Genomic DNA, 13,235 nt, shown 5'->3' with positions numbered 1-13,235 from the left:
GATGGGGCCTGGCACATTTGGTTAAGTCAAATGAACAGAAAACTATCCATCTATAAACTATAAAAGTGTACAAAGAAAAGAGACAAAGCGCACCGCTCTGTGCAAAATCACACATTAGAAGTCAAAGAGATACATGTCTTGTGGCAAGCAAGAGGAACAGACACACAATTCCCAGGGCTAAGTCTCCCAGTCTAATGTAAGGCTCAGTTCTACTTCCTCACTTCCTAAAGAAATATTTGGAAACAAGATAGATAGGGTAGATAAGAGAAACTATTTTGAGTCAGAAATTAATTTTTATCTGCCTCCTATAAAGAAAAGAAATGTTTAGTGACGGTCCATGTCCCTAGTTTGCAAGCACTGGGCCAAGAAAGTGTTAATGACCTTTATATATAAACTTTCTCCTCTTAGATGAAACTTCTTTCAGGAACTCTTTTTATTTTCTGACACCATGGCTTGATAATCAACAGAAAAAGACAACCAGAGAAGCATAATTTTAATTTAAAATCATTTTGATGCAGAGAAGGAGCTGTACCAGGTGAGTTGTCAGGTCCCCTGTGGCTCTAAAATTCTATGATTCCATAACAATATAGCTTTTATATCAAGGGATATCAGAGGAGTAAATGAAACCCACACTGTAACCTGTTAACCTACAGATAGCCTCTTGCTAGAACTAAACTTAGTCATCATGTGATAAAGGGCCCCTTTGTCATAGTCCTTTGCCTTAAGCAGGTGAAGAAATAGCCCATTGTCAACGAAAGAATACCATGAGATTTTTTTTTAAGGCTTAGAATAGTCTCTTTCTTTCTCTCCAAAATATTATTAATTACTAATATAATAAAATAGTCTATTTTTACAAATTAAATATATAGCATGACAGAAACAAGATGTTAAGAGGTAAGAAATAAAAACTTGAGGGAAGGAATACAAATGCCTGTATTTTATAGTGAAGAAACAAAAAGGTAAAACGAAAACATTTATATTATTAAGGGTAATGGAGAGCAAACTACTCTTGGGCCAAACCTTCTCTCTCTTCTCCTCTCTCTGCCTAAAGTTTTCTGCCTCACTCTTTGCAGTTTACTGTCTACTACGAGTAATTCCTTGGGATTTATAGCACATTAGCTTTCCATGATCATGATTCCTATTACATAATTTGGCTTTTTTTTTTTTTCCAGCACAGTTAAAACACTAGGCAGCTTCAGTTTTAATGCAAGGTTGCTTCATTGCTTTGGGTGACACAAAATTATAGTTTTACAATATTTTCTTTTCTGTATATTAGATGTATATTAAAATAACACAACGAAAGAACGTGGGAAAACTGAGTGTTTTCCTTGCCTCTCATAAGCATGTAAATGTATGGGAAATGGTTTCTCTCTCTCCCTCCTTTATTCTCGCTCTCTCTCTCACCCCCACCGTGTGTGTGTGTGTGTGTGTGTGTGTGTGTGTGTGTGTGTGTGTGCCTGTGTCTCCCTTTATCTCCCTGTCTCCCTCTCTCCTTCTGTCTCTGTATTTCTGTCTCTCTGTCTCTTTTCAATAGGGCATTATATTATTTGGAGTCCACTTCATTGCAAAACTTGGTTAACAAGCTATACATGGCAAGTTTTAACTTTATCACTTTGTTAATGGAATCCCTGACCTGTTTTTAGTGAATCTGTACTTCTCCTGAACCCAGTGCTGAGCAATAAAAAAAATTAGACATCTCTGAATATTTGGGCAGAACCAAAATAACATTTGGGAGACACAGTTTCCTGCATATTTCATATCATTTACTATCTCACATCTGAAGGCCTGTATCTTCAGATCCCTGTTTCTGTTGGCTAACATTGATTTTAAAATATATGTTCAATTTAGCAAAATGCATAGTTTAAAAAGCTGTTGCTACATTTAAGATCTTCATGATAAAGTAATTTTATTACCCAAAGAAAAACATAGAACTAGAGAGTAGATACACAATATATCCTATTTCATTTCTGAACATTCCACTTGTTCTAACATTAAGCTTTCTTTTAAAGAGCCACTTTGTTGCTTAACAGGGAGATTAGGTTCAAAGCATCATATCCCAGGGATTAAAACAAGGATTTGTTAGGGCTCAAGACTGAAATTTGTCCACAGAGAATTAACTGAAAAACATAGGCCACTGAAATTTAAGGTGGAAAAAAAATCATATATGTATAAGAAAGCAAATCAAACCATTCTACCACAGGGGACTACTAACGAACCCCTGTAAATATGAACCCCCTGCGTGAAAAGTGTTAAACCTGCCAACATCTCTGACCTGAGGGCTACAGTACTTCATTAAGTAGCAGCAACCTCCCTCACCCAACAATGGGAAGCTAGGATAATCGTATCTGACCTTTCTGCCCTAAGATTAAGTTCAATAACTTTCTACTGATCTAGGGATTGAGTGAACCAAAGGTCATAATCAGGATCGCCTACACTTCTTGCTTTTAAAGGCTTTAACCTATAGAATGCAAAAACACCGTACTGGTCATTGTCAAGATTGCTGACTTTCTACAGTGTGTTTTCAATTAAGTAAATAAAATGTGGTAATTAAATCAAGATTGCATAATATGTTTTTGATTTGTAATCTCATTTAAATTAATTAACTGACTCAATCCTTGCTTAGTTTTTAAACTGGTCGAGTTAGGGAAAGAGTCCCTGGGAGCAAATCCAGTTTTCTATCTTTAAAAACAAGGCAAAGCAATCTGGAATACTTAAAAAATACATTAAATGCACCAGCATAAGAAAAATACAGAGGCAAGGGTGCTAATGTAGAGGAGGGAGGAGTTTTATGGCATGATTTTGACTAAAAGAAATAGCTCTCTCACTAGAGAGAAATAAACTAAAACATTATTTATTCAAAACATTTCTTTTCCAATTTTATGAAGATTGCATATTTGTTGGAAGCAAAACATTTCCAGCTGTATTTTAAGTTTCTGAAGAGAGTTGTAAGATTTATAATCTTTCATAAACGCTGCCCATATCTTATAATATTAGATGAATACGCCACTGCGTACTTTGAGAAACAATTTGCCAATGCAGTTTGCCACGTGAAAATAATAAAGTCCTTTCCAAAACCCAGTCAGATCCAGTAGGAAAAGATGAGATGAATGTTCTGTCTTTTCCATCTGGGAGACATTTTGGATTTCAGCTATACTATGTAATATGCATTTTTTTCCCCTTGGAAACCAAGAAACCTGCATTTTATAGCAAGGTATGTAGTGCAAAGAAAATGTTGGTGAAATAAGAATCTGGAAATGAAAACCAGAATGTCATCAGACTCAAGAATGTAATCATGGAGGCAAATTGAAAAATCAATGCAGAATTTCAACATAAACCAAATGCAATGTTTATGATCCTATTCATCTTAAATTTTTATCTTAAAAGGACAGCATAGAAAAATAAGTGCTGTTTTACCTTGAAAGTCTTGAACAGCATATATGTTACTACCTAGCACCATGACTTACATATCTGCTTTGGTTTATCCTGGAGTCTTCACGTATCATTCTAAATCACACACATACAACACTCCTGTGTACACATGGCCCTTCTGTGCTATGTTGTTTCATGTATTTGCCCAAAACTTAATATATGTAGGTTAAAACCAGACGTAAGACTTTCTAATATTTCACTGGCAATCTTTCTTCTCAGAGAACAGGACATGTTCTCTCTAAACTGTTTAGAGAGTCATGACTCCTGGGCTCTATTCAGCAACTGTCAAGCACTTGTACACTGACCCTAAGCAAACCATGTCATGCACGCACGAATCAGTTTTCAACCTTCCCAGTCACAACTGGTTAAGGAAAGGTAAGAGTTTAGTCTTAGGTGTTTTCAAAGGAATTAGAAATAATAGAAAAACAATAACTTTATACAACAATGAAACATGCACAAGTATTTTTGTGGAAAAGTCTATGATATATATATATATATATTTAATGTACTTTACTTTCAGGTTTAATTAGTACTCCTCCCTCCTCCAAAAAATATAAAATCCCCACCTAGTTGGTTGCACTGCCCCTTGCAAACACTGACAACACAGGTAATTGAAGGACTGGGTCAGACTCCTTCTGCTACATTTTCAAATCCATGGGGTCAAGAAACAGTCTTATTCACTGCCCTAGCATATTCTTGGCACATAGTAGATGCTCAATCAGTATGTGTTGAATGACTAACCACTGTATTACAGAGAATAAGATGATCGCTGGTAGCACTTGAAACAGTCCGTCTTTCTTAAATTACAAACAAACTGCCAGTAATGGCAATCATAACATTTAGTTGTTTGATTATTATCTACACATATTCTAATTTTTAAGTTTCTACAACCTCTCTACAAATACAAACATAGTGATTGATTGAATGACCAAAAAGTCATATTCTTATTTCTTCACTGCTCATCTTATCATACGTATGTGTTCCTAAAAAGACATTTTTAATTGGATACAGATTTCTCTATTATGTCAGCTAAAAAGATACTTTGCCAGATCATTAAAATGTTTATGTTTATACCATTATATGAGCTTAGAGAGAAGAAACTGGATAGGTTTTTTTTATATCTTATGTTACTTACATGTGATTAATAACCAGTCCTTGCTTTATTAAATTATGGCTCTTAAGTCTGTGATAATATATTTATATAAAAATAAATGTAGATATTTAATCTCAAGATACATAACAATTAACTGGTTAATAAAGTAAGACGATGCAGAGCATACTTTCTACCAAGGTAAAGTAGATTTGTATGTGGAGCATTCATTACTGCTTCTGTTCGTGAAATAACTTTATCATAATATTAGAGGAAAAAAATCAGAGAAGTCATTTGATGAACAGGAAGCTTGCTGATGTGGCAGATAATAGTATTAAATGTCCTAACAGTTCCTTGATAAGTGGTTCAAAGAACTTCTGTCCCCATGTTTTCAAGGCAAAAGCTAATTTACCAGGAATAAAACTACTTGAATAATGCATCATTGAACTAACATTTTTGAAAAGGCATAAAATGAGGAAACAAATGAGGAGACAGTAACTTCCTCCTGCAGATTAAAACTGGGCATGAGAAGAAAGGAACTCAATTATATTGATAAAATAAAAACAAAAAATAGCTAATATAATTTTCCTTTTTTAAGAGAAGCTCAAGAATATTTTAATAAATGAAATAATGTATTTGAAAGAACTTTGAAGAGTTTACAAGCTCACAGAAACATAAAGATGGGGCATTATAATGGGCAACAGTCTTACAGTCATTTTAAGAGAACAGTTTAAAATACAGATAACCCTGGCCAGGCACAGTGGCACACACCTGTAATCCCAGCACTATAGGAGGCTGAGGTGAGTGGACCTGAGGTCAGGAGTTCAAGAACCACCTGGCCAACATGGCGAAACTCCATCTCTACCAAAAATACAATAATTAGCTGAGCATGGTGGTAGGTGCCTGTAGTCCCAGCTACTTGCGAGGCTGAGGTGGGAGGATCACCTGAGGTCAGAAGTTTGAGACCAGCCTGATCAACATGGTGAAACTCCATCTCTACTGAAAATACAATAATTAGCTGAGTGTGGCAGTGGGGGGTGCCTGCAGTCCCAGCTACTTGGGAGGTTATGATGGGAGGATCATTTGAGCCCTGGAGGATGAGGCTGCAATGAGCTGAGACTGCACTACTGCACTCCAGCCTTGGTGACAGAGTGAAATCCTATCATGAAAAAAATAAATAAAATACAGACAATTTAACCAAGAATAATAGACGTCTACCATGAAATGTACTATTCATTACTATGGTAATTTGGGAAATGGGAAAATAAATGATGAGAAGCATGTTCACTTGCTATATCCATTTTAAAGAAGGGAACCGAGAGTATAAATGGTGCAGAGCTGTGTACCAGGTGCTCAAAATTCCACCCATTTTGTCTTGTTACTCATTTAATCTTTAATAGAGATTCAAATCAACTCCTTATGATTCAAAAATGTCTACGTCAAATCCAAAGAGTATGAAAAAGACGAAGTTTCTGCATAATGTCCCATCCATATGCCTTAACCCTGAATGATATCAAACCTATGTAATCTTAGACATCAATGCCTTCCAGATGTGACAAAATTTTAACACAGACCAACTTCAAGCTTTTTACTGCAGACTCATCTCCCATCCTCATAAAGATTATTTTCATTGTACATACCATTACATATGGCTAATGTTCAATTTTCCAAATTGATTATTATCCTGCCATTTCAAAACTGACATTGCCTTCCAATCCAATCAAAAAGCAAACTATGCTGCATACTCAACCACCAAGAAACACACACAAAAAAACAAGAAATCACATCATTATTTCCAAGTTCTAAATAGTGCTTGGTTACAAGACCAGTTGAACTTCTCCTTGTCCACTCTTGGTACCTCCAAAAGATGAGAAAGGGAAAGGAGGGATCATCCAATCCTTTGTCAGAGTTAATTGCCATAGGAATGATTTGAGCCTGTCACCTGCTGTTTTTGGTCTTAAAGACTGCTTCTAATTAGACAAGATCAAATTCTTCTTGATATTTAAAGCATGTTAAATTCTAAAATTAACAAACAAGAATGTTCACGGATATTTTTCAAAATCATCTAACAGCAAGCCCATGATAAAAATTTATAAACTGAATTTTCAGATAGGATTTAAAAGATTAGTAACTCAATACCAGTAAGAAAAACTGATGTAATAAAGCTTTGGATGATATTATGCAAACTTATTTCCCCTGCCCCAAATGATTGCTTTGAATCTTACCTAAATCTCATTGCTCCACCCACCCCCAAAATTAGGATTGCCATGTAATGGTAACTTGTCCTCAGATCCATCCTGAACTCTGTTCCTGAAAACTACCTTTCCCAGTTCCATTAACTACTGACTTCAGGCTAGGTCCAACCAACAGTTGGCAATGGTAGGAGTTTGGGAATTTGGAGGGTGGGAAGAAAGGAGAAGGGGAGGTATTCCTTCCCTCTTCTGCTTTGACATTTGTCTCCAAACAGTGGTGAGTTTTCCTTTTGTGATTCTTGCTTCCACTGTACAAGTTCCTCCCTGTGATGCCCTCCCTTCAGGCAACTCCAGATCAATCTGTGGTAGATTCCTATCGATGCTGATATCTGGGTCACCTCACCGCCCATTCAGCTTTTCATCTATTCTAACATCACTGTAATTCGCCTTGCCCATGAAATTCCTTCTATTGGACTATCTGGTAGTTTATTTCCTTCTATTGGACTATCTGGTAGTTTATTCCTTCTATTGGACTATCTGGTAGTTTATTTCACTCAAATCTGACAGATACATTTGTTTTATGAAGTTTGACATATCTATCACTCTAAAATAAGTGTCAAGTAATAGAGTTAGACAGTATTTGAAAAATATAACTTTTAGAATATCAATAGATTTCAAGCATTTGTTATGATTCTCATTTAAAAAGAAAAAAGATGAGACAGCACTGCCACCATTCAGTACTAAGTACAAAATCCTATATCCCAAAATTTTTTGTAATGCACATTGACATATAAAAAAACAAGTTTTTTTAAAAAAAAGTTCATTAGATTTTCAATGCCTTGTTCTAAACATCTCTCTTCCGGGAGGTTTTCTGATAATTCCACCCATCCATCCAAATTTACTATTTCTTCTTTTTATCATCTCCTAGTCTCTCTATCCAATTTTTAACAAGTTGCACATACCAACTTTTTCTTGTGTGTGTGTTTTTCCTGCAAACATGACTGTATGCTCCTTGACTGGAACAATTATAAGTTTGATTGCTTTTGTAAAACATTATAAATTTACTTATATTTCATGACACAAACAACTTTGAAATGCTATCAATTGTTGGAATAACAGTCTCATAGGGATAATCAAAAGGTTATCTTAAATATGCACCACTATACATCAGTGTAAGAATAATATGTAATAGGAAAGAGAAATAATTTCAACATTACTCTGTTTCTTTTAGGAAATATTTCATAAGTCCCCACTTGACATCAGGTATTTTATATAAGAAAAATTACAAAATAAGAATAGACAAAACTATTTTTTCTATCAGCATAGTACACTCTATGCTGTTCTGCTAAAACACTCTACAAATAGAAGAAAAAAAATGTTGATGTTTATATGCACAGGGATATATGTGAACTCACAGTACCAAAACTTTGGAATCACAAATGCAAACAGTACCAATATACTTAATGTTTTAAACTGCGCTAGATAACAGCCCGGCTAGAGATAAGTGGCATAACGGAAAAACATACAGCATCAATTCACATGTTGCCAACTTTTTTGGATAGAATTAACAGGATGACACTGGCGTTGGATGTGTATACTTAGCTGCCAGCACTGCACTCTATGCAATGTCCCTCTACATCCTCTCTCTCAATCATTTTCGACCCCCACCCCCAAGATTTACTTTACACCTCTTTCTAAAACATTATTTTCCTAGTTAGTGACAGTTACCACCAAGCATTATACAGAAATCATTTCAACTAAAAATACATGTTATTATTTTTTTAAACCTGACCCTGAAATGTATTTTAATCAACCTATGTCACATAAAGCAAACTTCTAAAGCACATTTATAAATTTAATTCAATAAATATTTACTGAAAAAAGAAAATGGGTTGGAGTCTAAATAGACATACAGTGGCCATGAAGTAAGTCTAGCAATAACTTCCACTTTTTATGTTTTTCCACCACTCTTTATTTTCCCCAATGAGAAAATGATAGTGTGACGGGTAAGCTAAGAGACAATCTCCATAAATATGACAGCAGACATACTGCGCAGACATTAAAAACCACAAGAATAATGCTGAGACCACAAGACAGAAACAGCTCTTGACTTTTTCTGGTAATGGAGGGTGAAATGGGTGGGACAGGGAGCTTAAAGCCAGATAGGAAAATGGATCCAAATTTTAACCAGGTTTTTTATTACACACATTCTATTTGAACCTTAAACCTTCCTTATAAGTTACAGTCAAAAAAGAAAAAAGAAATTAAGAAGAAATAAAAATTATCCCAGTTCTTCCAATGTATTGTATATGTGTTTGCTATGATTTAAGAATTATGCCACAGGAATAGATAATTCAGTTAGAGCCAAGATAAAACAAATGATATTGAATTGTTTACATTATACTAAGCAGATAGCAAATTATGACATAATTTGGCTGATAAATAGGTTGAAACAGGCTCTCCTAGACATGGGATGATAGAGCAGAGAACTAAGCTCCACCTTCAATGTATTTGAAGGTCTGTTTGAAACCAATTTACACAAAATCTCCATCCACTTATCAGTGTCACAGAAGGTAGAACAAAACAACACTGAAATCATTTATTAGCAAATTATTTTTTAATACTGGAGGTGCACTCTACCACCTCAATCCAGCACACATACTTCTCTCTCTCTCTCTCTCTCTCTCTCTCTCTCTCACACACACACACACACACACAAAAGAGAAAGAGATCTCCTAAGCTTCTCCACAATGTTCTACACCTGACCTGGAAGGAAATCCTATTCTTCTAGGCTTGCTTAAGCCAGTGAGGGTCCCAGAGAATGCTGTGGTGGTTATTTGCCCAAAAATTGAACTGAAATCATTAATTTACTTCTTAGAACCAATCAGTTGGCAAAAGACGTTTGGAAAAAAAAACTTTGGGTACAACGGACTTACACAGAATTTAAACCACCAGAGATGGCAAGGTTCAATGTTACAGCTTCCATCATTAATCTGCAAAGCTCTATCACTGCCTGATAAATGCACATTGCTTCTCTCTCCTGTGGCACTTTTAGGAAATAACGCGTCATTTTCCATCTTATTGACAAAATATTATATTTTTTAGAAAACTCCATATCTAAGGAATACTTTAATGAAGTAAAGATGGGATAAAACATCAAGCTAATTTTGTAAGTACATGAAACAGAGAAATAATCTCGAAGAAAATGATAAATTCTAATTTTTATTTGAAAGCCTAAAGCACAAATGAGAAAACTTTTATTGTGTTGCTGCTTCACTCTCATTTACTTAGGTTTCTTTATTCAGTGTTAATATAAATGACTGCAGTGAAGTCAGGATTGCAGACCAAATTTGAATTCAGAAGTTCCGTTACCCCAATCTAGATCCCAAAGCCAAAGCTTCCTCCTCACATTAGACTCCTATTCAAAGCTATCACTGTGTTTTTAAAGTGACAACACCGTTCAACTTTCTTTTCACAGAGCAGGAATCCTTTCTGGCATTAAGGGTATGTATGTCACACCATGAAAAGCACAATGACATCGCAAAAATACAAAAAAGAATCTAGTGAGGGCATTTGCAAGAAAAGCAGTGTGGGAGACTTAAGAAAATGCTTTTTAAACTTTCCTTTGCAAAAGGAAATTTGTAATAATAAAATAATAACTGGAAGTTCCCTATTAATATCATCCAGTAATTATCAAAAATAGAATAAATTAGCTGATATGATCCAATCACCTGGTAGAGAACAGCATGTATCTCCTTAGTCCATTGGCAGTGCTAATGGTGACCCTAAATGATGGATGTTTTCTTTCTATGTTCACGCTGGTTGAACTTAATTTTCCCTTTACCTGTTTACCTGGATTAGTTTTCAGCTTAACATTCATTAAGCATTAAGACATAACAAGAGGTGCAGTGATGATGAGATAAAAGTCTCAAGGCCATTGCTCCTCCCATGAGGCACTCAGGGAGGATCTATGATAAGTGAAAGATAGCTTCACTTACTTGGATTAAAGCGAAGAAATATGAACTCATTCTAGAACTTTGAAAATCAAAGAGAGAGCTTTAAAAAGCCATGTATTTATGTTTTGCCTAATTTTTCATTTTTTTCTCTTTAGAAGGCAAGGTCTGATTAAATGTGGGTTATTTCTGATATTTCAGCTTCTAGTTTGTGGAAGGGAATTCCTGCTTAAGGGAGGGAATGCTGCCACTCCCTACTCTCCCCAGCAGCAGCACACTGGACACTTGAGGAGCCAAAAGCCCCACACCAAAATATACCACCTTTAATCACAAAGCAAATAGTAGTTAAGAGCATCAAGTTCACTGTGTCTACTCCCCAGAGAATGTGTCCTCCAAGGCTCCTTGAAATCAAGTTGAAAGATTAGTAGTAATTTTACTCCCAATTTTCTTATTCTAACTAAAAAAAAAAAAAAAAAACCAGAGCCTAAATTCATCACATCAGAACTATCTAGTCTATAAGTAAAACCTGAAAACAAAAAAATCAGACTACTTAATTAAGTGTTTTGTTAAGTCATTTATGTAATCAGAGAAACTTTGATCTTTGGCTTCTTAATCTGTTCAAAATTTGTTGTTAAATCTTATGGAATTCCTTTAAATCCAGAATTATAAATGTGATTTTTCCATTAGTCCTTCATTAATGATTAAGACAACTTGGCAGTTTAGATCTAATCAATCAAGAATGTGTAAAATCCATTTCATATATATTAGTACAACCAGATACTAACAGTAAAGCTCTTTCTTACCTTCCGTTTGTATTAAATATGATAAAGGCAGCAACAATACCTTAGCTATTTTCAAGGCACTTTCATCTACATTACTTTGCAGTCCCCAAAGAGGTTGTGCTTTATTCTGATCCTTTACAATGACCAGAAAGAAATGCAGAGCTTGATAACTTGCAGAGTAACAGAAAAACCTTGATTTTGTGTTGCATTCCCCCCGCCTGACTTTCTCCATGACCTCACAGACGACACTTAACCTTTCTCTGCCTCACTCTCCTGTCTCAAACAAGCTATAATAAAACTTTTTATTCCAGTCCATTGGGATATTAGAACAATGAATCTGATAGGATGTCCCTAACACACTTTGATCTCTATAGGGAAAGTTGCTATAAAAATAAAGACGCTGTTGTTATTCTTCTAATTGAGTTATTTGCAAATGGATCTTCTTGATGGAGCCCAACCCTCAGACATAGAAAAGAAAATTCTGCCAGTCCTCTAGGGTACAATTGCCTTGTGGCAATTATACCCATAACCACATTTCCTTATTACTGTTATAAAAGACTATGGAGTTCAAGGGGAGGCAAAAAGGGAGTTTAAGAAAAAATATGCTGTTTATTTTCAACAGAAGATGCTGAAGTTGCAAATTTGGAACTCAAGGCTATAGGTAAACTTTGACAGAACATGTGTTCCAAATTAGTGTACCATTTGTTAGTTGTATCAGAAAGTCAGAGGTATCCCTGAGGCTGCAGCTTTTTAGCAAATTTTGGAAATAACTTAGGGAAAAAAAGGTAAATTATAAAGTTAATCTGGGCCTCACACTATGAATGCTACAAAACAATGACAACAATGTTCACGGCTACACCATTCTCAGCAAAAAACACAGCATATCTCAAGGTACAAAAGGCACAAAAAAAATTAAACTGAGCTTAGGAAGAAAGTGCTGTGGACAATTTTACATGAAAAGCCAAAGAGGAATGTTGGGGCGATATTGAACTCTCTTGGAGTCTACAGACAGAACACACATTGCCCGCAATATTAACTACCAACAGCCATGAGAATTAGTAGGTGGCTCAGGTTTAGGCACTTTTAAGAATTCCATATTCCTTAAATGGAATTTTTTCAAAGTAAATAATAAAAGCTTTGCTTTATGAAGTATTAGAGACATGGGGTTGCCCTTCCATAACAGACATCACTAGACCCTCACACTGCACATCTCTAAGGAGCATGATTCACAGTGTGGGCTATGGGGAGGGAGCCTTCTAAAGTAGTTTAGGATGTTTAATATGGCAGCCTACACGTCGTTTAAAAAAACCTTATAAATAATCCTAAAATTTAGTTTAAATCAGGAACAATTATTTGGATCAAAGTTTCTTGTATTAACAGGTTTTTTAAATTTCAATCTTCTGCAAAGCGTTGGTTGTCAGTGGAGATTTGCATAAAATCTAGATTCCCATTAAACACAGATCTCCAAAAAGATCAATTAAAGGAGAAGTAGAACAGCTTGTTGTATCATGACAATAAATGCTACTTGCCTTATTGTCATTTCACAGTCAGTGACGCATTCAGTCCAGAAATTCTAGTGAGCATCAGATTCATTTGAGATGCTTGTTGGAAATTCAGATTCCTCGACCTCACCCGCAATGACTGGGACTAGCACAACAAAGCTGGGGCCAAGAAAGTGCTCTCATCAAGCACCCCAGGTAACTCCCATACATTGTTCTCAGCCAGTGTACAAGGCACTTGGCTGCTGATGTTTGTTCACAGACACCAAACTGGAAAGCAAAAGGCAGCA

At 35.5% G+C, this 13,235-nt stretch overlaps 1 protein-coding gene across 13 annotated transcripts in view; it reads right to left on the bottom strand.

Annotated features, from left to right (window-relative positions):
* Positions 1–13,235, bottom strand: part of NFIB (nuclear factor I B) — a 236,631-nt gene that overhangs the window by 104,570 nt on the left and 118,826 nt on the right. The gene's annotated exons all lie outside the window — the stretch shown is intronic.

This window comes from Aotus nancymaae, unplaced genomic scaffold (assembly GCF_030222135.1).
Source record: "Aotus nancymaae isolate 86718 unplaced genomic scaffold, 86718_ANA_hifiasm-v0.15.2.pri h1tg000003l, whole genome shotgun sequence".
Lineage (NCBI taxonomy): Eukaryota > Metazoa > Chordata > Mammalia > Primates > Aotidae > Aotus > Aotus nancymaae.
The sequence above is the reverse complement of the archived record's forward strand: the minus strand, read 5'-3'. Positions and strand labels throughout refer to the sequence as shown.